Genomic DNA, 25667 nt, shown 5'->3' with positions numbered 1-25667 from the left:
GCCTCATGGCCAAAAATCCAAAACATTAAAAAAAAGAAGCAATATTGTAACAAATTCAATAAAGACTTTAAAAATGGTCCACATTCAAAAAAAAAAATTTTTTTTTTAATCAGTATTGTCAAGAACACATTAAGTTACCAAAAGAATAAACTGTTAAGGCTTTCAATGCAGGAATTGTGATACCAATATTAAGAATGTTTAAGATGATGGTTAAGTAGTATATTTAGAAATGTTTATACTAAATAAGCATATCAGAAATGCCCCTAAGAAAAATCTCTCCATCCTTTTATTTCTGTTTTTTTGTTTGTTTGTTTGTTTTGTTTTTTGGGCCAAGCCAAACAACTTGCGGGATCTTAGTTCCCTGACCAGGGATTGAACCCAAGTCCCCAGCAGTGGAAGTGCCGAGTCCTAACCCCTGGACCGCCAGGGTATTCCCTCTCCAGCTTCTTTATCACAGAAGAAATGCTTGCCTAGTATTTCTTTTAATTTAGGGATAAGGAGATAACTGCGTTTTTGCTATACAAGCTCAGTTTTTGTCTTTTGCCCATGACATCCAAAGCTGTGTATGTCATTAATACTTATTAAGCCAATTTATGATCATCTTTAGCAAATAGATTCTTCTTGCAAATATAAAAGGCTTAAGGGAAGTGGGTATAAAGAGCCTCACATGACCCGAAAAATAGTTCTTTTAATTATCAAACCTTCCAAGCCTTAAGGGGCAATCACCTTTATATTAGTCTCTTCTCTGCCATCTGGGCTCCAAACCCTACAAACACAATTTGGAGAAAATCAAATAAGATAACTGCTCAGTGGACTAGGCCCTTCATTACTTCTACTATGAAATACTTTATAATCTGATTATTTCATGTCAGAATAAGTATTCTCATTCTTTAAATAAAAAAAAGCCAATCAATAAAAAATTGAAAAAAGAATATGCTAATAAGCACTATGCCTAGTGTTGTAAACACAAAGATGGGTAAGACAGGATTCCTTTTAGCAACTCATGATCTCACAGGGAAAATAAACATATAACTCAAACCATAATGACAAAGTGCTGTGGAGGCACCATGAAGTAATAAAACTACAAAACAGGCGTTTCCTCCTTCTATCCACTCCCCAGGTATTTGTTGATTTTATAAATATTTGAGTTTGCTATATGTCCACACGTTGGCTTTAAACATGATAGACGATGCACATATGCAGGATGTAGTCCATACTTTGAAGGAGTTTTTGCTCAGAGGAAATGGGTTGCAAAAATAGCTATATTTAATGAAAGAAATGAATATGGGCAATGAGAGCTATAAGTTGGTATTAGAGCACCAAAGAGGGAAAAAAGACTTCAAATTGGATCAGGGAAGATATTAGTAGAGCAATGCTGTTTAAATGGAACCTTGAAGGGCCATTGGGTATCAATGACAGACATCTTGGGAACAATAAACTTGCAAAAGGAAAGTGGGAGAAAGGCAAAGCACAGGAAAAATACTCTGAGTACCTGTAGAGTACAAGTGGGAAGAGTAGGAGATTAGAGCCAGATCATCTAGGGCTTTGGAGGCCAAGCCAAGGATAACATGCCAAGCTACCATGTTACCACAGCAGTGCTTGAGAAAAAGCTTTGGCCTGCAACAGAACCAACCACTTGGAGGGTTTGTGAAAACACAAGATCCAGCCCCATAGTTGCTGACTCAAGAGGTCCAGAGTAGGCTGACTATTTGTATATTCAATAAGCTCACAAGTGATGCTGGTATTTGAGAACCACTTCCGGAGAGTTAATCTGGGGATCACGTGGAGGATGACTTAGAAAGGGAGAGGGTAGAGATGGAAACACCAGTCAGAAGACAGTTATAACCATCCAGGTGAAATGAGAGACTAAGCTGGAATCAATGGAAATAATATAGTCAGCTATAGTCAAGAGTAGGTATTTTTGAATAAAAGTCAATATGATAGAAAGTGTAATACTGAATTAACATTACATATTAATGATAGGAGTAACTTCCTTTCAAGTTGTTTGGAAGGGTATCTTTTATTTCTTCTGGTAATGAATTGGCCTAGAAAAACAGAACTATACTGGGAAGTGTGTAAACATTCCTTGTAATATTAGAAATTATAATGATATATAGCGATAAAAATTTTGAGCTCATAATCTAGAATTTGATGAGACCACAAAAGGTGGAATCTAATCAATGCTTCTGCTCTCAGGAAAGATGAACTCCAAAATCTATAAAGATCTATAGTTGTATATTTAATTTATGAAGATCCTGAAGGTGAGACTCTTAAGAGAGGTGAAGGCAGGGTTAGGGGCTCTGGAAGGTTCAAATAGTAATTCATAAGGTTTGGAGTTTAGACCAATGCTTCTTATTTATTATTATCCTTCTAACTTCTACTAGTTATTCCTACTAATTAGATATCTAATAGCTAATTGAGGCAATATTTTCCTCTTACTTTTCATAGAGATTTATCCTGCAATAAAATACAGTCTATCGAAAGACATACATTTGAACCACTACCTGTTTTGCAGTTTATGTATGTTACAAATATAACTTCATTATATTTGGAATTTTTATAAAGCTTAATTTTTTATAAAATTAATTTGTTACTCATTTTGAAATATGATTAAAATTACTACTAATATTTTGTAGCAAATCCTTTTTGTCTTTAGCAAAGATTAGTGTGAAAATTATTACACAGATCAGAGTGAATAATTATAGAGCTGTGGTTCTCAACCAGGGTGATTTTGCACGCAGGTGCTATTTGGTAGTGTCTGGAGACATTTTTGCTTGTTAGAACTGTATATGCTACTGGCATCTAGTGGACAGAGGCCAGAGATGCTACTAAACATCCAACACTGTACAGGAGAGCCTCCCACAGCAAAGAATTATCCAGCCTAACATGTCAATAGTGCTGCCTTTCTAGAGAAATAAAGATCACTTAACACAAGTATTTAATGAGCATTTACTATTTTGTATCTAATGCACCACATATATAATCATGAAAGTATAAATCATAATATCTTCCACAGTGAGATTTCTTTAGTGTATGGAGGGAGTAGTGATGTTATGTTTCATCATATATAAATTAGAATTATTGCCAAAGGATAAATGTTCTGAAAGAATACATATTTTTCTTCTTCTTTTGCTTGTGTCTTTTTTTGTAGAAATCTTGGTTGCAATTTACTCACAGAACTGAGCTTTGGAACGTTTCAGGCCTGGCATGGAATGCAGTTTTTACGCAAGTTGTAAGTGAAATAGAAGATGAATACATGTAAAAAACTGTGTGTAAAAGCAATCATGCAGTTATTGGTTAGCTGGGGTGTAAATAAGCCCAGTATGAATTCTGGAAAGTATGTCTTGAGAGCCATTTATTATTTTTTTAAAATGAGGAAACTAATGTACAAAGAGGCCAAGAGACTTGTGTAACTCATATATATGAAACGCTCTGCTTTCCATAGTCCTTATCTTTGGCACGGGCAATAAAAGGCACCAAGCAAAAACACTCAAATTAGCATTGTAATGGAATCCCACTGATGCCTCTCCAATATGCGAGTGGTCCATGAAGTTCCACTTTTGAATTTAACTTTGATTCCTGCTCATGTGCAAAGTTCCTAACTGCTTAAAATGTATGCAGTACAGAGCTGCAAAGAAGTAAGTTTAGCACCGAATTCTTCAGGGAGAAAAAGCTGTGGGAGCTTCCCCAACCATTATTAGCTCTTTTAAATGGTAAAGCAGAAAGAATTCCTGAACACCCACCACAGGGCTTGCCCAGCCAACCAGAACATTATTTTTGAAAAAGCATATATCTCTGAAGTGAATTATCTGTGGTCAATAGAAACCTTTGAGGTATGGAAAAAGACGTTGTTTGTGTTCAGCTGTAGTGTGAAAAATATATAGAAAATACATTGCTGTAGCCTAATTCAATATACTTCCTTTGCTGACTACTCTTCAATAAGAAATGTGGGCTTTACACACCTACAGCTCAAAAATTCTGTGATTTCTCATGACACAAGGAAATGATAGATGGTACATTCAATGGCCTGAAGGCGATTTTAGACTCAAGGTAAAGAGCTCTCCTACACCTGGCTTTGGAAAAGACTCTCTTCCCTGTCTCGTGGTTCAGAAATCCAGTTTCACACAGTTCACACATTTTGGGTTAATGAAGGTGTTGAGGCTGTGTCTGGAGCTGGATTAGCAATTCCTGCAGATGCCTATCTTTAGCGGCCTCCTTCCTTTCCCTTGTTAGTTTGCCGATGCCTACCTTTGGGAGAGAGCACCAAGGGTCAGTTTTTCTTTTGCAGCACACCGGAGAGCAGGCTCATGAGGTCCCTTCACCAGGAGGTTTTAGTAGCATCAATACAACGTCTTAAACTCACCACCTTTCCTAAACATCCTATAACAGCAAGAGTTCCTTATAAGAATCAGAGTTTCACTATAGTTATGTAGGCAACACGGGAAAATACATTGTGGAAATCAATCAATCAATCAATCACAGTTTAAAAATTAATGAATTCATTCCAAAACATTCACCGAGTGCCATGCCCACTGTGTGTCAGTACTCTATTAAGTGCTGGGGATACAAAGACGTATAGGGCAAGGACTTTGTCCCCAGTAAGCTTTCACACTGGAAGGAAAAAGATGGATGTTCATGGGAAAACTTATATGAGAACCTTCTAGCATCTATGCAGCAGGGTAACAAGGTGAGGTAAGGGTGTGATGAAGTAGAAAATGAGTGGTAGGTTAGAAAATATTTGTAATGGAAGAGGCACCAACTTGTTCCTTTTGAATTTGTGTTCCTCTTAAATGACAGAAAAAGGTAGTGAAAGAATCAGAACTATCTGGTGTTGGAAATAAATTAGTACTGTACTCCTAAAACTCATTCACAGTTACTTTCAAATGATTGTCACAGTATAGTAAGTCTTTGTTTTGGGCTAAGTCTTTCTAATAGACAAAGCTAATTTGCTTCAGGAAACATTTGCCATGGTGAGACATAAGCTTTATTGCATCTCTTTGCAAAGGCAAGCCACCAAGGGAAGACACCACCCTCGAGTTAAGTCATTTTACTACCTATAATGACACATTACTGGGGTGTTTATAAGTTGCCTGCATTAAAAAAGTTTGGAAAAGGGCCCCAGCTGAGATGGATTTATCATGAATACAATGAAGCTTAGGCTTCAAGGCTCCTCACTTGCATAGGTCACTTCTAAGGTTTTGAGAGGGGTCCTAGTGATTTTTGTATTCATAACTTTACATGTTTTTATTAGATAGGATTTCCTAAAGTAGATGAGCTTCAGGCCCCACAAAACCTTGATTCATCACTGGGTTTCAGGTAATTACAAGTCAGTAGGTTTCTTGAATGAAACCTCTATGTTATTGACAAACATCAGGTGAAGTAGTTAGCAGTGTGGTAGTGTATTTTAAATCCGAAATCTATCTCAAAGATGAACCAAGAGCTTATTAATTACTAAAGTACCACTTTTTGAATGTTGGTAGTAATCATATCTCTTTCACATAAAATCAGGAATGAAATATATTATGGAAAACCAGCAGTGGTTGACAATCCTAAATGTTAAGTATACTTTTTTTTCTGACTTTAAAGTGTTTGTCCTTCATTCACCTATGCAGGTCCAGACTGATGGCTTATTTTTAAAATTCTTTTAGTCACTTCATTGGTTCTAACAATACAAGCTCCATGATTTTAGAAAGTGAAGGACTCTACAATGTATAAAGGCTATATAACTTAACCAAACAGAGCACATTCACATGCTGGCTTCTCTGTGGTACATCAATATTGTACCAAGAACATAAGCACTAGGAGAGAATAAGAGGAAAATCAAAGCCTTATCCCTATTGAATTATTTACCCCATTGTTGAGAATATCAATGAGGGAGGTGTGGCCACCCTATGAAGGCAAATTGAGCTGCGGTCACAGAGCCGCCCTAATGCTCCCCCAGTCAACTATCATTGGTTTCCTTTAGATGGCTATGTACACACAAAAGCTTACATACTTCGGGATGTTGTCATCACTTTTTGCTATGTACTAGAATCCTGGCAGCTCCTCAGATTTAGAAAGCCATAAACGCTAAAAACAAACATAATTTGAGTCTGCCCTTTGGGGTGATTCAGGGTGCCTGTTTTATTTGTAATAGTTCAAAATTTTGAGATTGTCACACCTAACAACTATTATACTTTTCTTCTGCCAACTGCATCTTATTCTTCCCACCTGTAGTATTTTCTCCCATTCTACATGTTTTTTTCACTTTCTTGATAGTGTCCTTTGAAGAACAAAACTTTTATAAAATCCCATTCATCTATTTTTCTTTGGTTGTTTGTGTTTCTGGATCATATCTAAGAAACTTTTGTCTAATGCAAGGTCATAAAGATTTACTCCTGTGTTTTCTTCTAAGAGTTTTATAGCCTTAGCTCTTACATGGATATTTGTACCATTTGGAGTTAATTTTCATATATGGTGTGAAGTGTAGGAGTCCAGCTTCATTATTTTATGTGTGGATGTACAGTTGTCCCAGTATCTTTTGAAAACACTGTTCTTTCCACAATGAATTGTTTTGGCACCCTTGTTGAAAATCAATCGACCATAATTATGAGGGTGTATTTCTATACTGTCAATTCTGTTCTATTGATTTACATGTCTGTTCTTATTCCAGTACCACACTGTGATTGCAGTAGCTTTGAACTGAGTTTTGAAACCGGGATGTGTGAGTCCTCCCACTTTGTTCTTTACCAACATTGTTTTGGTTATTCTGTTTCCTTCAATTACCATATGAATTTTAGAATTAGCTTGGCAATTTCTGGAAAGAGGTCAGCTGGGATTTTGATAGGAATTGCAATGGAACCATAAGTCGATTTGGGAAGTAGTGAAATTTTAATAAGATTATCTTCCAGTCCATGAATCCAGCATGTCTTTATATTTATTTAGATCTTCTTCAATTTCTTTCAACAGTTTTGTACTTTTCAGTGTGAATCTTGTGCTTACTTGGTTAAATTTTTCCCTAAGTATTTTATGTCTTTTGATGCCGTTACACATGGAATTGTTTTCTTAATTTCATTTTTGGATTACTCATTGCTGGTGTGTAGAAATAATATTGATCTTATATCCTACAACCTTGCTGAACTCATTTATTAATGCTAACAGTTATTTTCCTAGATTCCCAGGAATATGTCTTGTGGTCTTCCAGTTTCCCAGGAATATATTGGCACATTTCAAAGTCTCTGTGGACATCTCATTCCTCAGCTTTTATTTTTAAGCTTTTCGGTTGGGCTGTTTTTTGCCCCAAACTGTTATCCATTGCCCAATGCAACTGCCATGTTAAAATATTTGCCTGAAAATCTTTTCCAGAAATTACCCGTGAGGTGTGGCTTTTCTTACTAGGCAGCTCTCAGTCAGGTCAAAGGCAAGCCTTTCAAGTGAGGTCTTCCAGGGGACCACCAGACATGTAAAGCAATGACAGTTCTTTGGGAATGAGTCTTTGAAGGCCCTTCCAGTCCTTGTTGCTCCTTCTGGTACCAGGGATGTGGGCTGTTTTTCAAGGCTACCACTGGCATGGAGAGCAAAGGTCAAGGACAAGTTCAAGCAACAAAGATCTCATTGTTCTTACAGAAATGAATTTGTTTTCCTTTAATAAATTGCTCCCCAAATTGCTACAAGCATGTTGGTTAAATTTCCACAGTTCAGAAGAAGTTGATTCTGGCTATTTTTGCCAGTTTTGTTGTTGTTGCTATTGTTATTGTTGCTTCTATGGAGGGATGAATTTTCAGATGTCCTTCCTCCATCATTTTTACTGATTTTCCTGCAATATTTTTTAAAATCTCTAAAGTCACAATGACCATGGGCTAATTAAATATTTATCATGGGAGATGATTAAGGAAAAAATAAATAAAAAGAGAAATAAATAAATAAAAAGAAAATATAATTCTCATAGAGGCTTTCCCAGATGGGTAGATGAAGTTTGAAAAGGTATTTCTATATTTAGTGCTCTCAAAATTAAGGTTAAAGTAACAGATGTTTTAAAACTCCCTCTTTTTTTTCATTCAGGTTAAACACAGGCTTTAGAGTCAGAACTGAGTTCAAATTCCAGCTCTGCTTCTTACTAGCTTGATGACTTAGGACAAGTTATGTAACTTTTCTGGGCCTCAGTTTCCTCATTTGTACAATGGGGTAATATGTTTATCACATAAGGTTACTATGAGGGTTAAATGTTAAATGCTGATCACAGATGGCTGGCAACCCAAAAGATACTAGTTTTGATAATTATCTTTATAATATTCTGCAAAAGTATGTTAATAATTCTTGAGTAGAGTTAACCTAAAATCAGATATTCTTTCCTTTCTTTCTGTTTTTTCTGGGTTTTTTTTTTCCCCCTTATTTGTTTTAAAGAACTGAGGAAAAAAAAAGAACTAAGAAGAAAATCTATTCCAGCATTTTGGAATAAAATTTTGTTCCCCAAAATTAATTTGTTTATTTTATTCATATATAAACAAAATGTTATTTATTTATTCAGCAAATCTTTATTAAATACCTAGCAAATATTAGGCACTATGTCAGGTACAGAAATAATAATGACAATAAAGTGTGGTTCCTGCTCTGAAGTTGCTGACAGTCTAGGACAGTGACAAGTAAACAGGTGATTACGTACACAGTAACAAAGCTATGATACAAGAATACACATGGGACTCTGTGATGGGAGTATGGCTTCACCAATTCCTCTTGGATTTGTCTCTTCTTCTTTCGATCCAGAACCAAGGAATTAGCCCTATTTTTACCTTTTACTGGGTCGTTTAAATCATGAAATTTTAAAAAATTAGTAGAGATGAAAGAAAAATACCTTGAATTATGGAGGACAGTAGAAATAGTACTTTTTTTACAGAGCAGGGTCTTCCTACCAGCATAGTCAGTTTTTGGGTTTTTAACCTGAAAAGTTCTTTGGCATATTTTTCTATGCTAGTCATTTTTTTCCTATTTTTTTGTTTGTTTCTCTTCTCAACTTTATCATCTAGAGACCTGGGTAGTTCCCAGTGAAAGAGTGTTTTACAGATTCTAAGGGTGATTTATAGGTAAAGACAGAAAATGATTTTTTTTTAACCTTCAAGTTCCATACCAAAAAAAATGAATATAAGCTTTCATGGAAGTAATTGAAAATGCAGATAATTTAAATTCCATCCCATTTTTCAGAATTCTCAATCAGAAGCCTTTGACAACAGTTGAAGTTTCTTATCTTTTTTAATTGCCAGCATTAAAATATTTGTAAGTATTGCAACAGTTTCATGGCTCATGAGATAATTTCTGCTCTTTTTTACTTTCGTCAAAGATTGAGTACTCTGGCTAAAAAGTCATAATTTAGATTTTAACTGGGTTACTGAAAATAAGACTTATTGGCAAAGAAAACGGTTAAAAAAAATATATATATATGGGTAAGACAGCCAGCAGAGAATGAGAACAGTGTTGAAGAACACATATAGATATGGAATATGTAGATGCATGTAGGAATATTATTTATTCCAGAAAGCAAAAAGGAATAAGGGGTACATTATTTTTTTAAAAAAGAGTGATCAAAAGAGGTAGATGCAATTGAAAATGAGAAGTTAGGATAACAAAAAATGATTGTACTGTTCAGCACCAAGGTCATTCATTTGATGATGCAAATTTAAATTTCTTCAATAAGAGCTCTTTAGAATTATCATCTATGGCAAGTAAGAAGCCAGAACTGAAGTAATCACATGTTAAGTATCTTTTTAAGTTTAGAATTTTTGTCTGGGTTTTATATCATGCATGTTTGGGCTTCTCCTTCAGAGACATGGGAACAACACAAGTGTCACTTACAACAATTGAAAGCATCCTCATGATGACCCTTGAATTGGAAAAACTGTAAGTTGATTTTTCTTACATTTATTTTCACTCAATTGTTTTTTTACATTTGTTTTATTATTTTCTTAAGTCAGGTTTATTTATGTATAATTTTCATTTAACAAAATTCACTATTTTTAAATATACGGTGTGATGTGTTTTGACAAATGTATAGTTCTGTAGCCACCACCACATTTGAGGTCAAGAAAACTTCTGCCCTCCCAAAAGACCCATCATGTCCCTTTGTAGTCAATCCATCCTCCTCCCACTACCAGGCCCTGGCAACCACCAATCTGATTTTTTTCTGTATAATGTTGCCTTTTCCAGAATATCTTATAACTGAAAGCATGTGTTATATAGCCTTTTGTTTTTGGCTTCTTTCACTTACCAGTCTCTTTGGAGCTTCATCTGTTTTGTTGCACCTGTCAGTAGTTCATTTCTTTTTACTGCTGAGTAGTATTCTAGTTGTGTGGATACACAGTTTGTTTACGCATTCATCATTTGATGAACATTTGAGTTGTTTCTAGATTTTTGGCTATTATGAACAAAGCCTCTGAAAACACTCACGTGTGTGTGAACAAATGTTTTGTGCGATCATATGTTTTCATTTCTTTGGGGTAAAATACCTAAGGGTGGGATTGCTTCATCATATGCTAAGTGCATTTCTAACTTTTTAAGAAACTGCTAAACTGTTTTCTAAAGTGCCTGTGCCTTTTTGCTTTCCCACTAGCAGTCTATGCGCGTTTCAGTTGCTCCACATCATCACCTGATCCTTACATTTGTTTTAAAAAAAAATTTAGCCTTTCTAGTAGGTGTGCAGTTGTATCTCATAGTTTTTGCCAGATTTTGCATTTCTGTAATAGCTGATGATGTTGAGTGTCTATTCATGTGGAAATATCTTTTTAAATGAAGTGTCTGTTCAAATCCATTTTTTAATTGGACATTTATATTGCGTTTTAAGAGTGCTTTATATAAAAAGCAATGGAAAAAGTCCTTTTTCTCACATATGTGTTTAGTAAATATCTTCTCCCAGATTGTGACTTATCTTCATTGTATTAAAGTGTCTCTGAAGACTAGAAGTTTTAAATTTTTGATGAACTCTAATTTAGCAATTTTTCTTTTTTTCGTATTTATTTAATTAATTTATTTGGTTGTGCTGGGTCTTAGTTGCGGCAGGTGAGCTCCTTAGTTGCGGCTCATGGGCTTCTTAGTTGTGGCATGCAAACTCTTGGTTGCATCATGCATGTGGGATCTAGTTCCCTGACCAGGGATCGAACCCGTGCCCCCTACATTGGGAACTCGGGGTCTTAACCTCTAGGGAAGTCCCTTAGCAATTTTTCTTAGATGGTTTGTGCTTTTTTGTGTCTTATCTAAGAAATCTTTTTGTGAGACCCCACTGTGTAACCCCAAATCACAAAGATTTTCTCCTATGTTTTCTTCCAGAAGTTGTATAGTTCCATTTAGGTCTGTGATTCATTTTGAGTTAATTTTCATATATGTTGTGAGGGAAGGGTCAAGTTTCATTTTTTTGCAGTTTAAAAACTATTTCTTTAGGACCCTATTGTGACAGTTTATTACACAACCTACTGCACCTTATACTGTGCCATCCCCCCTCCGATATGGCAAGCTAGTAGAAACTTTCTGTTATACCAAGGCTAGATGAGGGGATTGCATGACATTAGTATGGGGAAAGGACCCTGCATTTAGCAGTCTGTTCCAACCATCTTTGTCAGGTCAGCTGACAAATGACTGTCTTCACCACGCCGTCACACATTGGTCACTGCTCTAGCCTCATCTTCCTCAGCCTCCCACAACATCTGCCCCAATTGCAATCCCTCTCTTGTCAGCTAGATGCCCTCCTCTCTGGATATTAAAAATTATTTCCCTATGTAACTACAATACTGTTAACACACAGTATTGAAGAAATTAAATTCTTACACAATAATATTACCTAATAAAGGGTTGCTATTCAAATTTCCCCAGTTGTCTCTCTCATATAATTTTTCTTTTAACAGCTTTTTCAGGTATAATTGACATATAATAATCTCTGTTCACACACACACATACATACACAGCAGGAAGACATCACCAAAATCAAAATGTCCATCACCTCAGAAAGTTCCATAATGTCTCTTTGTAATTCTTTCTACCCATCGTTCCTTGCCCTTCCCAATCGCCACGCAACCATTGATCTGCTTTTTGTTTGCATTTTCTAGAATTTTTTGTTAATGGAATCATACAGTGTATACTTTTTTCTAACTGGTTTCTATCTCAGCATGATTATTTTAGTCTTCATCCATATTGTTGTAGATACCAGTAATTAATTTCCGTTTAATGCTGAATAGTGTATTTCTGTATTACGATTTGGATGGAAGTTCTTTTATTTATTTATTTTTTGAACCTGGATGTTCACTTGTTCCACACCATTTGTAGAAAATCCTATCGTTTCTCCACTTAGATGCCTTTGAACCTGAAAGTCAGTTGTCCACATCTCTCTACTTCTGAACTTTCTCTTCTGTTCCTCTGATCTTTTTGTCTATCTTTACACTACTATCACAATGTCTTGAAAGTGTAGCTTCATAAGCGTTGAAATCAGTTACTGTTAGTTCTTCAAATTTGTTCTTTTTTAAAGTTGTTTTAGTTATTCTAAATTTTATTTCCATATGAATTTTAGAATTAGCTTGTCAATTTCTATAGAAAAGCCTGCTGGGATTTTGATCTATAAATCAATTTGGGGAGAATTGATGTCTTAACAATATTAAATCTTCTGATCCATGAATACATTATATCTCTCCATTTATTTAGGTCTTCCTTAATTTCCCCCAGCAATATTTTACAGTTTTCAGTGTGCAAGTCTTACGTCTTTTGTCAGATTTATTCTAAGTATTTTATATGTTTGATTCTGTTATAAGTAGTATTTTAAAACTTCGCTCTCTGATAGTTTGTTGAGATAAATTAATCTTTTCGTATGTTGATCTTGTACCCTGCAAACTTGATAAACTCATTTATGAGTTCCGGTAGCATTTTTGTATACTCTATCAGGTTTTCTACATAATCATGTTATCTGCAAAGATAGTTTTACTTCTTTCTTTCCATTCTGAATATCTCTTTTCTTTTTGTTGCCCTATTGCACTGGCTAGAACCTTCACTGCAATGTCAAGTAGAAGTAATGAGAGCAGACATCCTTGCCTTTGTCCTGATCCTGGAGAGAAAGTACTTTGTCCTTCAGCATTAAATATGATGTTAGGTTTTTTGTAGAAGTCATTTATCAAGTTGAGGAAGTCTCCTTCCATTCCTAGTCTACTGAGGGCTGTTTTTTCCTTTAATCAGGAATGGATGTTAGATTTTTTCATTCTTTTCCTTCATCTATTGCAATGATTATAAGATTTTTCTCTTCTTTTCTTTACTTAATTTATTTATTTTGGGGTGAATTGGGTCTTCATTGCTGCACGCAGGCATTCTCTGGTTCTGGCAAGCAGGGACTACTCTTCATTGGAGTATGCAGGCTTCTTATTGCGGTGGCTTCTCTTGCTGCAGAGCATGGGCTGTAGGTGCACGGGCTTCACTAGTTGTGGCACATGGGCTCAGTAGTTGTGGCTCATGCGCTCTAGAGCACAGGCTCAGTAGTTGTGGTGCACGGGTTTAGTTGCTCCGTTGCACGTGGGATCTTCCCGGACCTGGGCTCAAACTCATGTCCCCTGCACTGGCAGGTGGATTCTTAACCACTGCCCCACCAGTGTTGTCCTGATTTTTCTTTTTTATTGTACTAAGTTGGGTAAATTGATTTTCAAATATTAAACCAACCTTTCATTCTTGAGATAAACCCCACTTGGTCATGATGTATCATCTTATTATATATTATTGTATTTGATATACTAAAATTTTATTAAGAATTTTTGTCTGTGTGTTCATGTGAGATATTGGTCTATAGATTTCTTGTAATGTCATTGTCTAATCTTGATACAGTGAAAGTTAGCCTTATAAAAAAGTTGGGAAGTATTCCCTTCTCTTCAACTTTCTGGTAGAGTTTGTGTAGAATTGGCATTATTTTATTCCTTAAATGTTCAGTAGAATTTATCAGTTAAGCCACCTGGACTTGAAGCTTTCTTTGTTGGAAGGTTTTACACTGCACATCTAATTTCTTTAATATCTTTATTCTTTAATAAACTTTAGTAGTGCATGTCTTTCAAGGAATTTTTTCCATTTCATCTTGAATTTATTGGTATAAAGTATTCTATAATATTCTCTTATTATCCTTTTACTATCTATAGTATTTTTCTGTTTTCCATTTTATTTATTTCTACTTTGATCTTTATTGTGTTCTTTCTTCTCTTATTCTGTGATAAACTTGCTTGCTTTTTTCCAGTTTAAGGTGGAAGTTGAGGAAGCTGAGTACAGCGTTAGCAATATCCCACATGTTGACATATTATGTTTTCAATTTCAGTGAGTTCAAAATAGTTTCTGATTTCCCTTTTGATTTCTTCTTTGACCCATAAGTTACTCAGAAGTGTGTTGTTTAGTTTCCAAATATTTGGAGATTTTTTGAATTTTTTGATATTTTGAATTTTTTAATATCTAATTTAATTCCATTGTGGTCAGAGACATATATTGAATGCCTAAAATCCTTTAAAAATTTTTTTAAGTATAATTTTTAAGTTTTTTTTTTTTAAATATAATTTTTAAGTTCATTGATCTTCTTGACTTAGTGGGATTATTGTGTTTACGAATTTGGAAAAATTTTGGATATTATTTCTTCAAGTTGTATTTTTCCTCTCCTTCATGGACTCTAAGTATAATTTTTTTAAGTATAATTTATTTTTGCTGCATTGAGTCTCTTTTGCTTCACCTGCGCTTTCTCTAGTTGTGGTGAGCAAGGACTACTCTTCATTGAGGTGCTCCAGCTTCTAATTGGATGGCTTGTCTTGTTGCAGAGCATAGGCTCTAGGTGCATGGGCTTCATAGTTGTGGCACACAGGCTGTAGAGTGTGGGCTCAGTAGTTGTGACGTACGGGCGTAGTTGCTCCACGGCATATGGGATCTTCCCGGACCAGGGATTGAACCCATGTCCCCTACATTGGCAGGCAGATTCTAAACCACTGAACCACCATGGAATTCCCAATTCCTGTATTCTTAATTTTTTGTGTAGATCCATATTCCAATCTGGTGTCATTTTCCTTCTGCCTGAAAATACTTCTTTTAACATTTCTTATAGTGAAAGTCTACTAGTAATGAATTCTTTCAGCTTTTGTATGTCTGAAATAGTCTTTATTTTTCTTTTGTTTTGACAGATTTGGGTATAGAATTCTAGCTTGATAGAATTCAATTCACTGCTTTAAAGATGTGATTCAGCTGAGTTCTCATTTACATTGTTTCCAACAAGAATTCTGCTGTCATTGTTATCTTTGTTCCTCTGTATGTAGTGTATAATTTTTTCCTCTGACTGCTTTTAATTTTTTTTCCTTATTGCATGTTTTGAGCAATTCGATTATTTTTTGTGCCTTGGTGTAGTTTTTTCCATGTTTATTATGCTTTAAGTTCATTGATCTTCTTGACTTAGTGGGATTATTGTGTTTACGAATTTGGAAAAATTTTGGATATTGTTTCTTCAAGTTGTTGTATTTTTCCTCTCCTTCATGGACTCTAAGTACGCATGTATTAGGCCACTTGAAGTTGTTGCACAACTCACTGATGCTCTATTCATTTTTGTTGTTGTTTTGTTACTCTTTTTGTTTCATTTTGGACTGTTTCTATTACTATGCCTTAATGTTCACTGACCCTTTCTTCTGAAGTGTCTAATCTGCCATTAACCTCGTTCAATGTCTTTTTAATTTAGACATAGATTTTAATTTCTAGAAGCTCAATTTAGGTCTGTTTTACATTTTCCATGCCTGTACATAACATTTTCAATATTTAGAATGGGTTTTTTAACATATGAAATACAGTTACAGTAACTTTTCTTCAGGTATAATAACTTTTAAAATGTTCTTTTCTGCCAATTCTAACATCTGTATAGATTATGGGTTAGTTTTGATTGATTGCCTTTTCCCCTCACTATGGGGCATATTTTCCTACTTCTTTGCATGCTTGGCAGTTTTTCATATGATCCCAGATATTGTGAGTTTTAGTTTCTTGTGTGCTATGTATATTTATATTCCTGTAAAATGCTTGGGCTTTGTTTTGGGTGAAATTAAGTTACTCAAAACAATTTTATTCTTTTAGGTCTAGCTTTTAAGATTCGTTGGGTAGGAGTCCAAGTAGCCTTTAGTCTGGAGCTCATTATTTGCAACTACTGAGACAAGTCCTTTCTGAGTATCATGAGGTTTTCGAGTCTGACTTATAGGAACAGGTACTATTCCTACAACCCTGTGTGATATCCAGTTATTATTAATCCTTCCATGTGGTCCTTTTCCTGGCATCAAGTAATTCCTCACACAAATGTACCGACCAATACTTTGTTGAATTCTCAAGAGATCCCTCTGCATATCTCCAGAGTTCTTTGTCTGTGCACTTCTTTTGTCTCTGATAGTCTGCTTTGTGAACTCTAGTTACCTTGGTTTTCCCAAACTCTTAGCTTCATTTCCTCAGTCATGGAGTCCACCAGTCTCTGCCTGGACTTCTCTTCCCTGTACCATGACCTGGAAACTCTCTCAGAGAAGTAAGTTAGGGCAATTATAGGGATCACTTCATTTGTTTCCCATCTCTTGCGGAATCACTGAACTTTATTGCCTGAGGTCCAGTTTCTTGAAACCTTTTGTTTCATATGTTCTGTTTGACGTTTTCATTGTTTCAGGTGGGAGATTAAATTGGTCCTTGTTACTTCATCTTGGCCAGAAGCCAATAATATTCTTTAAGTCTGTTTTGTTTTGATACAGGGTCCAATTAAAGATTAGGCATTGCATGTTACATCTTTGTTTCCTTTAATCTAGAATATTTCCCTACCATTTTCTTTTTTTTTGGTCTTTATGACATTGGCATTTTTGAAGAGTCTACGCCAGTTGTCTTGTATATTTCCCCACAATCTGGATTTGTCTGTTTCCTCATTAGATTCAAAGTAAACATTTTGTGGAAGAATATTATATAGGTGATGTATTCTTCATACTTCAGCACTTCAGGTGGCCCAGTGCGAAGTTTGATCACTTGATTAATGTGGTATCTTCCACGTCTCTCCATTGTAAAGTTATTTTTCCCCTTGGTAGTTGATAAATAATATGTGGGCTGATACTTTGGGATCAGTGAAGATCCTACTTTCAAACAACTCTTCACCCAACTGTGCATCAATGATAATCCTTGTCTGAATCGATTATTACATTGTTAGATGCAAAATGACACTTTCCTAATTCTATCATTCCTTGTGCATTTATTAGCTGACATTATTCTATAAAGAAGAGTTCCCTAATTTTCATTTGAGTATCATTATGAACTCACGTGCTTTTTTAAAAATTAACTATGTTATACCTTATTATAATGATAATGTTATTCTTTAGAATGTTCCTTTTGTCCACATTTGGCCAATGCGATCTCTGTTATTGTTTAACCACATGATGCTTTTTTATTGCTAGAATAACTTGTGATATATTACTACTCACAGATAGGACCTGAGAAAGGGACTACAGAAGGTGTGGCCTTATTCAGACTGTTCTTAGAAGTCTGCCTTCTTCCTGTGTACTCTCAACCCAAAGTGAGGATTTCAGGTTGGAAGGAGATACTTCTGAATTAAACTACAGATCAATGTCACCCAATTCTAATCTCTATTCCCTTTTTCCTAGGCATACCATACGTACTGCCATCCTCATCCTTCTGTTGGGCACCTCTCTCCTCTATATTTATTTACAACAGTCAAGAGCAGCAATTGTCCAACCGGCGCCTATTCAGTTCTCCAGTCCATATGCCCCAAGAACTCCTTTTTGCACAGGTCTGTGGTGGCCTTGGCCTACCTCTTCTACCTACTCAAGTAACTCTTTTACCACGAATTTAATTACCTATGTTTCCATTTATAGGATCTTACCTAGCAGTATGGCCTGCTGCCTCTGCCAATTTAAAAATATTATTGAGGTTGTCTGTCAGACAGTCAAGCTGTGTTCTGACAGTGGATGCCTGACAGACGTCACATGTTGCGGTGTGTCTCAACTGCGGGAAAATAAATTTTTAATTTAATATTTTAATTTTTAATCAATGATGATAAATTTTAAAATTCATGATGTAATTGCATTATTTTAATTCATACATTCAGAGTTCCAGCTCCCTAATTTTCTAAGAACTACCCCGTTGCTAAAAATCAGATTCTTGGTTACATTATTAAGCTAATAATAGCTCAGTTACATTGTTAGCTTAATAGTGTAACTGATCTGCATACATAAAGGAACAAGAGAAAGGAATGGATGGGGGAAGGAAATTAACATTACTGGCCTCATATCCTATGCTGTGCCCTCTGCAAATGAGAACTTATTGATATAGTGCCTCACAGTTTGTAAACTGATTTTATATACATTAGGTCTCAAGTACCCTTTGTCTTATACGACAGGTGTAAATATATTTTTGTTTATTTTGTTTGTTTCCGCAATTTTATAAAGAGTACAAGTGATGCTGTTTTATGTCTTATTTGGAGCCTGAGAGTTTCTGGTTCCATAACCAGAAGCTGCTACCTAGCCCTCCTAATGGAATGGAGAGCTAGTTTATTCTTAGACTGTCCAGCTCTGAACTTGCTCCGAATCTCAAGCTTTTCTATCCACAAAACACTCAGGGCCTTTCCACTATTTTTCTATATATTAGATTTATTGGCACTAACTTTTTAAAAAGCGCAGGCTCGCGTTTCCTGGAGCAGTCCGCTTGTGCCCTGAGCTGCACACACGCGGTGACTGTAGGATGCTGCACTTGGTACCTTTTGCGGTTCCAATCGCGGATGACAAAACCTTGCTGGTGTGGGAGCTGAGCTCTGGACCCACGGCCGAGGCCTTGCAAGTGAGACGAGCCGGAGCGGAGGGCTGGGTGGAGGAAGCCGCCCCGCACCCCAGTAACTGGGCGCCCCGGGGTACTGTTTCAGTACCTCATTTGCCTGTGGTCTCCACTGTGAGGAATCTTAGTTCTAGAGCCGACCTGAGCAGTCAGCTCGCCCCGATAGATTTTTGAGAGTTAGTCCCCAACAAAAGACATTGCCTCCTAATGCTTCTCGAAGCTTAGGATTTCAGAGGGAAAGTTGTTCATGAAATGAGAAGTGTTTGGAGTTGCAGCCTCACCACAGTTACCTGTGGCGAAGGGCTGGGGGAATATAAGGGAATGGGCGGTTTGGTTTCCTGGGCCTGAAATTTCCTGCACTTAATTAGCGTGGGACCACCCTACAGCATTCTCTGTTCACAGTCTTCTCCCAGTTTGGCCTTCTGTATTCGGTCCGAGTCTTCCCAAACACAGCAGTGGGTGGTCCTGGGTTCTATGCCATCATCAAGTTTTATTCAGCTAAGGGATGCCCAGAGAGCCCAAAAGGCATGCGACCAGAAGCAGCTTTTTCACACATCTCCAGTGAAGGTGGGTCCAAATGTGGAATTCTTCGCTCTACTGGGATGAAGTGCTGAATTTAAAACTAATAGGCCATCGGGAATTCCCTGGCGGTCCAGTGGTTAGGACTCTGCACTTTCACTGCTGAGGGCCCGGATTCAATCCCAGGTCTGGGAACTAAGATCCCGGGGCGGGGGGCGAGGGTGGAAAGGCCACCGTTTGTACAGCACTGTGGTGTACAGAATACACTCAGATGCACTGCTCCACTGATCTCCCAGTTCCACAGTTGTTTCTTTTTTCTTAGATGAAGAAACTCGAACTCAGGATTGTTAAGTGACTGACTTAAGGTTCATGACAGTAAATGTGGAAACTAGAGGCCAAACCATAACTTAACTGATGTTAAACCCCATGTCATTTTATGCTGCCCCTAAATTTAAGAAATATTCACAAGAGTCTTCCTTATATTCACTTTTATGTGGATTTTAAATGTGTGAGGGTGACAATTTTTCAAAATTAATTAATTAATTATTTATTTATTTCTGGCTGCGTTGGGTCTTGTTGCTACGCGCCGGCTTTCTCTATTTGTGGTGAGCGGGGATTGCTCTTCGTTGTCATGCGTGGGCTTCTCATGGCGATGGCTTCTCTTCTTGCGGAGCACGGGTTCTAGGCACACGGATTTCAGTAGTGTGGCTCACAGGCTCTAAAACACAGGCTCAGTAGTTGTGGCACACGGGCTTAGTTGCTCTGCGGCATGTGTGATTTTCCTGGACTAGGAATCGAACCCGTATCCCCTGCACTGGCAGACGGACTCTTAACCACTGTGCCACCAGGGAAGTCCCGAGCTTGACAAACTTTTGTCAGATGTAACATAAGGGAGGCTTCATCATCATCATCATTCTCAAACTGCCTATTCAAAACTCCCTTCAGATTCCAGAAAATGGTTAAAATATTCTTTAATGCATTGTAGAAACCTTATTCCATATGACCATGCCACCCAATTTTACTTTCCCAGAATTAACATTTCATTATGTTAAGGACCTTTTCAATTCCTCTGAATAAGTGAGTGAGGCTTAGATTTCCCAGACCTTTCCCTTTATAATTGTGTTTCTTCTCGGATTGGCTTCTTGCTCTGGCTACTTCCTACTGCCCTTGCTGCCTCTTCTCACCCATATTTCTTTACTCACTGATTTCACCTTTATTGAATCTGAGAACTCTCCTCAGATGGGACTCCAGGTACACTACCTCCCACTTCTGTACCCTGTTTAACACCCTCTTCAATCCTGGCTGTACTCCCTGGGATTGAAATGATTTTGTTTCAGGCATTCTTGTTTTTGCAGACCCTGCGACCATTTCACATGACCACTCAGATATTACAGATGGTCCTGGAAAGATTGTGAAACAGTTACTTGGTATCAGTTGTGAGTAATGAGTTCTTTTCTTATATTGGACATTAAGACCATTCCATAAGCGTAGGTTGTGAGATTTTCACAGCATAAAGCCTGTCACTGATAGAGTAATGAAGAAAATGTTCTCCAAGTCACTATAGAGTTGAGAGGAAAGGGCATTTGTATTAGATTTCCTTATTTAATTCAGAGCCTTAGTTTACTACCCACACCCCTGAAATTGTTTCCTACTTTACTTATGCGTTCTTTTTCAATTTTATTTATTTATTTGTTTGCACCGGGTCTCAGTTGCAGCAGATGGGCTCCTTAGTTGCGGCTCAAGGGCTCCCCAGTTGTGGCATCTGGGCTCCCCAGTTGCAGCAGGCAAGCTCCTTTAGTTGTGGCTTGCAGGCTCCTTAAATGTGGCGTGAGAACTCTTAGTTGCAGCATGCATGTGAGACCTAGTTCCCTGACCAGGGATCAAACCCGGGCCCCCTGCATTAGGACCACAGAGTCTTAATCACTGCACCCGCACGGAAGTTCCAATTATGTGTTATTTTATTCATTGGCAGGTATACATACTTATCTATTTTCCCCTGTGTTTTTTATAAATACAGAAAAAAGAATAACATTTTAAAATAAAATGAAGGAAAGGTCTAATGTATCTGAGTTTTTCTCAGTAACATGAAGGGAAATGTTTTCCAGCAAGAGCTGTGGCAAGGTTATCCCAGATGTGAACTGTCTCTACTATCCAGGGGCTCAGAGCCCTTCTGAAGACTCCTAATTGTCCAGGACAGCTCCATTATGACTCACCTTACAGGGCCTAGCCAGCCATGCGACACTCAATATTTAAAAATTAGTCTTCATTTCTCCTTCCCAGCAGGCAGCTTCAGTTGGAGAAAGTAATTTCATTTTCTTATATACTCATTCATTCACTCAGTCAACAGACCATCACTCCTCTATTATATGCCAAGATCTATGCTTGTTTCTTGTTAACAAGGGAAGAATAATATATGGTTCCTTCAAGCACTTAAGGAGCTCATAAACTAGTGACAGAGGAAGATGCACAAACAAATCAATAAAGAATTAACAATGCTTTGACTTTATTTGTGTTATTTGAATTTTTATGACTATATTAATATACTACACCCTGTTCAAAATGGAAATAGATGTTTAAGAAAGAACTAGTGATGTAAAAAATCCACAGTAATATGTAAGTTCTTTAAAGAGTTAAGACTGGAAATATTTGCACTCTCAAAGAAGCTTTGGTTGCTTTTTTGCGTTTATAGAGGTATATGTATTCCCTGTTCTAACAGGGGTTAGTAATTTGGGGAGGGGGTGCTACAGGTTAAGGTCCTAATTCAGTGGCAGGTCCTTCTTACCTCCTCTTCAGGTCATATTCTCAAGCAGGAGCTACATGATGAGACTACTAAAACAGTTCACTTCCTTTGCTTACCCCCAGCCCCATAATAGGCTTCTGCTGGGTTTCCTTGGTTGCTTTCATCATCACTTTCACCACCAGAGGTCAGGGAAACTTCCGGTTAATCAGGGGCCCTGGAAATAATGCAGAAAAGTACTGACTTAAAAATAATAAATAACATGTATTTAGGGCTCACTGTGAACTCATTGCTTAAAACGTCCTACTTAATCTTCACAAACACTCTATGAAATTGGTATTGATAAATCTCAGGTGTATCCAAAATAAATCTCTATGTAGGGTAGTGATATTTTTAGGTCTTTTATGTCTTTAGGTTCATCTCGGCACCAGACAGAAGGCGGTTCATCATAATACGCTTGCCCTAAACAGCTCCAGATGCCAAGAATTGGCAAATTACTACTTTGGTTTCCATGGGTGGTCAAAAAGGATCATCAAGGTAAACTCTGTAGATTTTCTTTGACGAACCAGACTCTTTTCAACATTGAACTCCTAGACTTTAGAGAGAAGAATAGAACAGGGCTATGGGGAGGAGATGTGAGAGGTTTCCACCTGGAAGTATCTGAGCATTGGCCTGCCACCTAGAATTAGTGATAACCTCAATGACTTGGATGGTGGTGTCCATAATTTTCTCCAGTATTTGTATGGCATATAATAAAAAATAGTTGTCTATATCTATTCATTTATCTGCAAGTCTCAGTTGATTTTGAAGGGATAGCATACCTAAACTATTATCTGGGATTGCTGGAGTTTAGTTTTTATTTCTAACAACAGTATATGTTAAAGTCTAGCCTTTAATTCAAAGTCCTAACAGCTTCAGGATCTTTCTAACATTGAAGAAAGGGAAAATACTGTGACACCACTTCAGAAGCAAAGCCTGAAGTTCTTCTGTGCTTTAGAGGTGGTGTTGACCTCCCACGAGTGCAGGACTCCCAGAGTTGACATGGTTGAGGAAACTTTGATAAGTTGGAGGAAGGTCTGTTTTCCAGTATGTGTGTGTGTGGGGAGGTGAGGGAGTGGGATTTCTCTTTTTTCCTTTCTTTCTGAAACTCCACTTTTCAGATACATCATCACCTTTTCTAAGCAACTAAAGCCCTGGGCAGAATTTGTCTGCTTGACAATATGGGTTTTTGTCTTAGGCAATACCTGACAGCACCTTAAACTTTAGAATGTTAGAACTGACTGCCTGCCAAGAAGCTTAGGAGGAGGGAAAATTAGTTGTTTTGTGTTTTTTTCGGTTAATAGTTTGTTTTGTACTAAAATAGTCCTTCAGATACACATGTCTTCTGGCCTACAGTTATCTCAACAAAATCATTGTCTGAAGATTGAAATAAATTCATGTGTAAATGTTCAGTCCTTTGCCTCCTATAGAAGGGCCTGAGCATAAAGAGTAAATGTAGATCCCTAGAAAGGGGATTCCGATTGGTACTGAGTTTATTCCTAGAATCCATGGCACTTGGGCTTAGGGTTTTAAGTCAGAGGCCAGGCTGTTAGAGAATGGGGTGTAGGAGCCTCCACCATTCACCTGAGTGGGTGGTGGTTGAGGAGAGGCCAGATCATCTGCACTACCACCAAATCTATCTCACTGTATGAATCCAGCCCTTTACGCACACGAGAGCAGTGTCTGTAGCAGTGTAGCCTCAGCTTGTCCATTTGAAATCTGTGAGTAATATGAGATTTGTGCCACTTTTTTGGTTTGCATTTCCCGTCTAGTATTTTAGGAACTTCCAGAATAGATCTGAGCAGTAAAAATGTGCCATGCCAGGGTATACCTGCAACAGAGACATTCACCCGTACCCCAGTGTTGTTCCTGCCCTTAATCACTAAGATAATGATCTAAGAATCACAGATGCATTTTTAGTTTTAAACATATAACCTAGAAATCAGTTATTCATATAGGCATTTAAAATTTTTCTCTTTTGGTTGGATTTAGAGTCATTATCATTCCTTATGGGAAGGAAGGTAACCCAGAAGCTTGCTATTCAGAAAGCTATGACAGATGCATCGAGAAACTGCTGATTGTGGTTTTAGGTAAGACCTTTTTGATTGTCGTTGAAGAGCTTCAGTTTCAGTGAGGAAATAAACTTATTTGAAAAGTTAATTGGATGAAAATAATGGTTATCTAAAACATTACATATTCTTTCAATCACCAGATGCTTTCACAGCAGGAGTCTTACATTTGTTCTTTGTGGCATTTATGAGAAAAGCGACAGCAAATATTATTGTCCCCAGTGTTTAGATGTAGAATCACTTGCCTCAGTTCATACAGAAAGTGTTTGATCCACTTCTTCCTCAATTGCTTGCTTATCATACAGAATAGTGTAGTGATTATAAGCCTTGGACACCTGTGTTTAAGTCCTAACTTTGTCTCTTAGATTTTGTTGTTGTGGCTCTTGCAATTTTAGGTTTTTCCAGCCAGAGACATTGGAAGGTATTTAATATCTCTAAGCTGCAATTTCTTTATCTGCATATAGGGTTAGTAATTCAGCTTACCACCAAATGGGGGATATTGTAAGAGTAAATGAGATGATGAATGTAAAAAGCTTAGAACTATGCCTGAAATATAGTAAGCAGACAAAATATATTGACTATTATTATTAATGTTGTTTTCTTGTTGAAGAGTTTATTAAATTATGTTTTTGGAATCTGTTTAATTTCAGTTTTCATTTCTGATATATTGGGTGAATATGATTCTTATATAATAATCAGCTACATTTTTGTGAGCCTTGAAACTGGTCATGCTATTGAATAGCATTGATTGTGTGCCCTATCGAGTTATACAGCAGTGAGAATGTCACAGGCTGTTCCCAAAGGAAACTTTATGATTAGTAGGTTCCCGGAACAGAATTGCTCCCCTGCTTCACAGCCCTGCAGGCTTAGAGACTGAGAAATCCTAGCTAAGTTGTCAGAGACCTTATTTGCTTGTAAGAGTTGACCCTGGATTGGTCTTGGCCTTCTAGCCTGGGCAGTCCTTCCAGTGAAGTTTGACTTCCCTGGTCATCAGGCAGAATCTCCATCAGCTGTCAACTATGGGTAACAACCTTTAAGAACCAAACTAAACGCCTGGGTTGTTTGTGCCTAATATGCCAAGGTACTCCTTATATGTACCCAAAACTCCTTAGACCAAAAAGCCTGGTGGCTCTAGCTTGCCTTGAGGAAAGCTGTATTGTCCAAACGGTACATGGGCCAGTCTCTGCCAGTACAGGGTTCAAATGCTCTCTCCCTCTGTCTGTGTCTGCAAAGCTTTGTTCATTGTATTTGGTAGAATTTTGGTCCCAAGGAGTAGGCACTTGCCTTGCTTCTAATGTGAAGTATCTATTATAGTCCGGTTTATCTATCCCAGGTTTGAACTCTCTTTGACCCCCACCTAATGCCTTCCTATATAATTGTATTGTGATTGAATATTTTTGTTTCCACAGCTTTTAATTTCTATGTCATTATTCCTTAGTTCTTATTTCTAAGATCATAAAGTTTTTGAACCAAAGTTGTTACATCTTATATATTTTTTCACA

At 37.1% G+C, this 25667-nt stretch overlaps 1 long non-coding RNA gene and 1 pseudogene across 3 annotated transcripts in view; both read left to right on the top strand.

Moving 5' to 3' along the window:
* Positions 1-25667, top strand: part of LOC307188195 — a 48708-nt gene that overhangs the window by 10456 nt on the left and 12585 nt on the right. The gene's annotated exons all lie outside the window — the stretch shown is intronic.
* On the top strand, positions 18712-24797 carry LOC307188192 (RAD52 motif-containing protein 1-like; annotated as a pseudogene). The gene is made up of 5 exons: positions 18712-18807; positions 19188-19368; positions 22472-22594; positions 22970-23131; positions 24089-24797. The product of its transcript is annotated as an RAD52 motif-containing protein 1-like (transcript).

The sequence above is a fragment of the Stenella coeruleoalba genome (assembly GCF_951394435.1).
Source record: "Stenella coeruleoalba genome assembly, chromosome: 6".
Taxonomy (NCBI): domain Eukaryota; kingdom Metazoa; phylum Chordata; class Mammalia; order Artiodactyla; family Delphinidae; genus Stenella; species Stenella coeruleoalba.
This window is presented reverse-complemented; position numbering and strand designations above follow the sequence as displayed.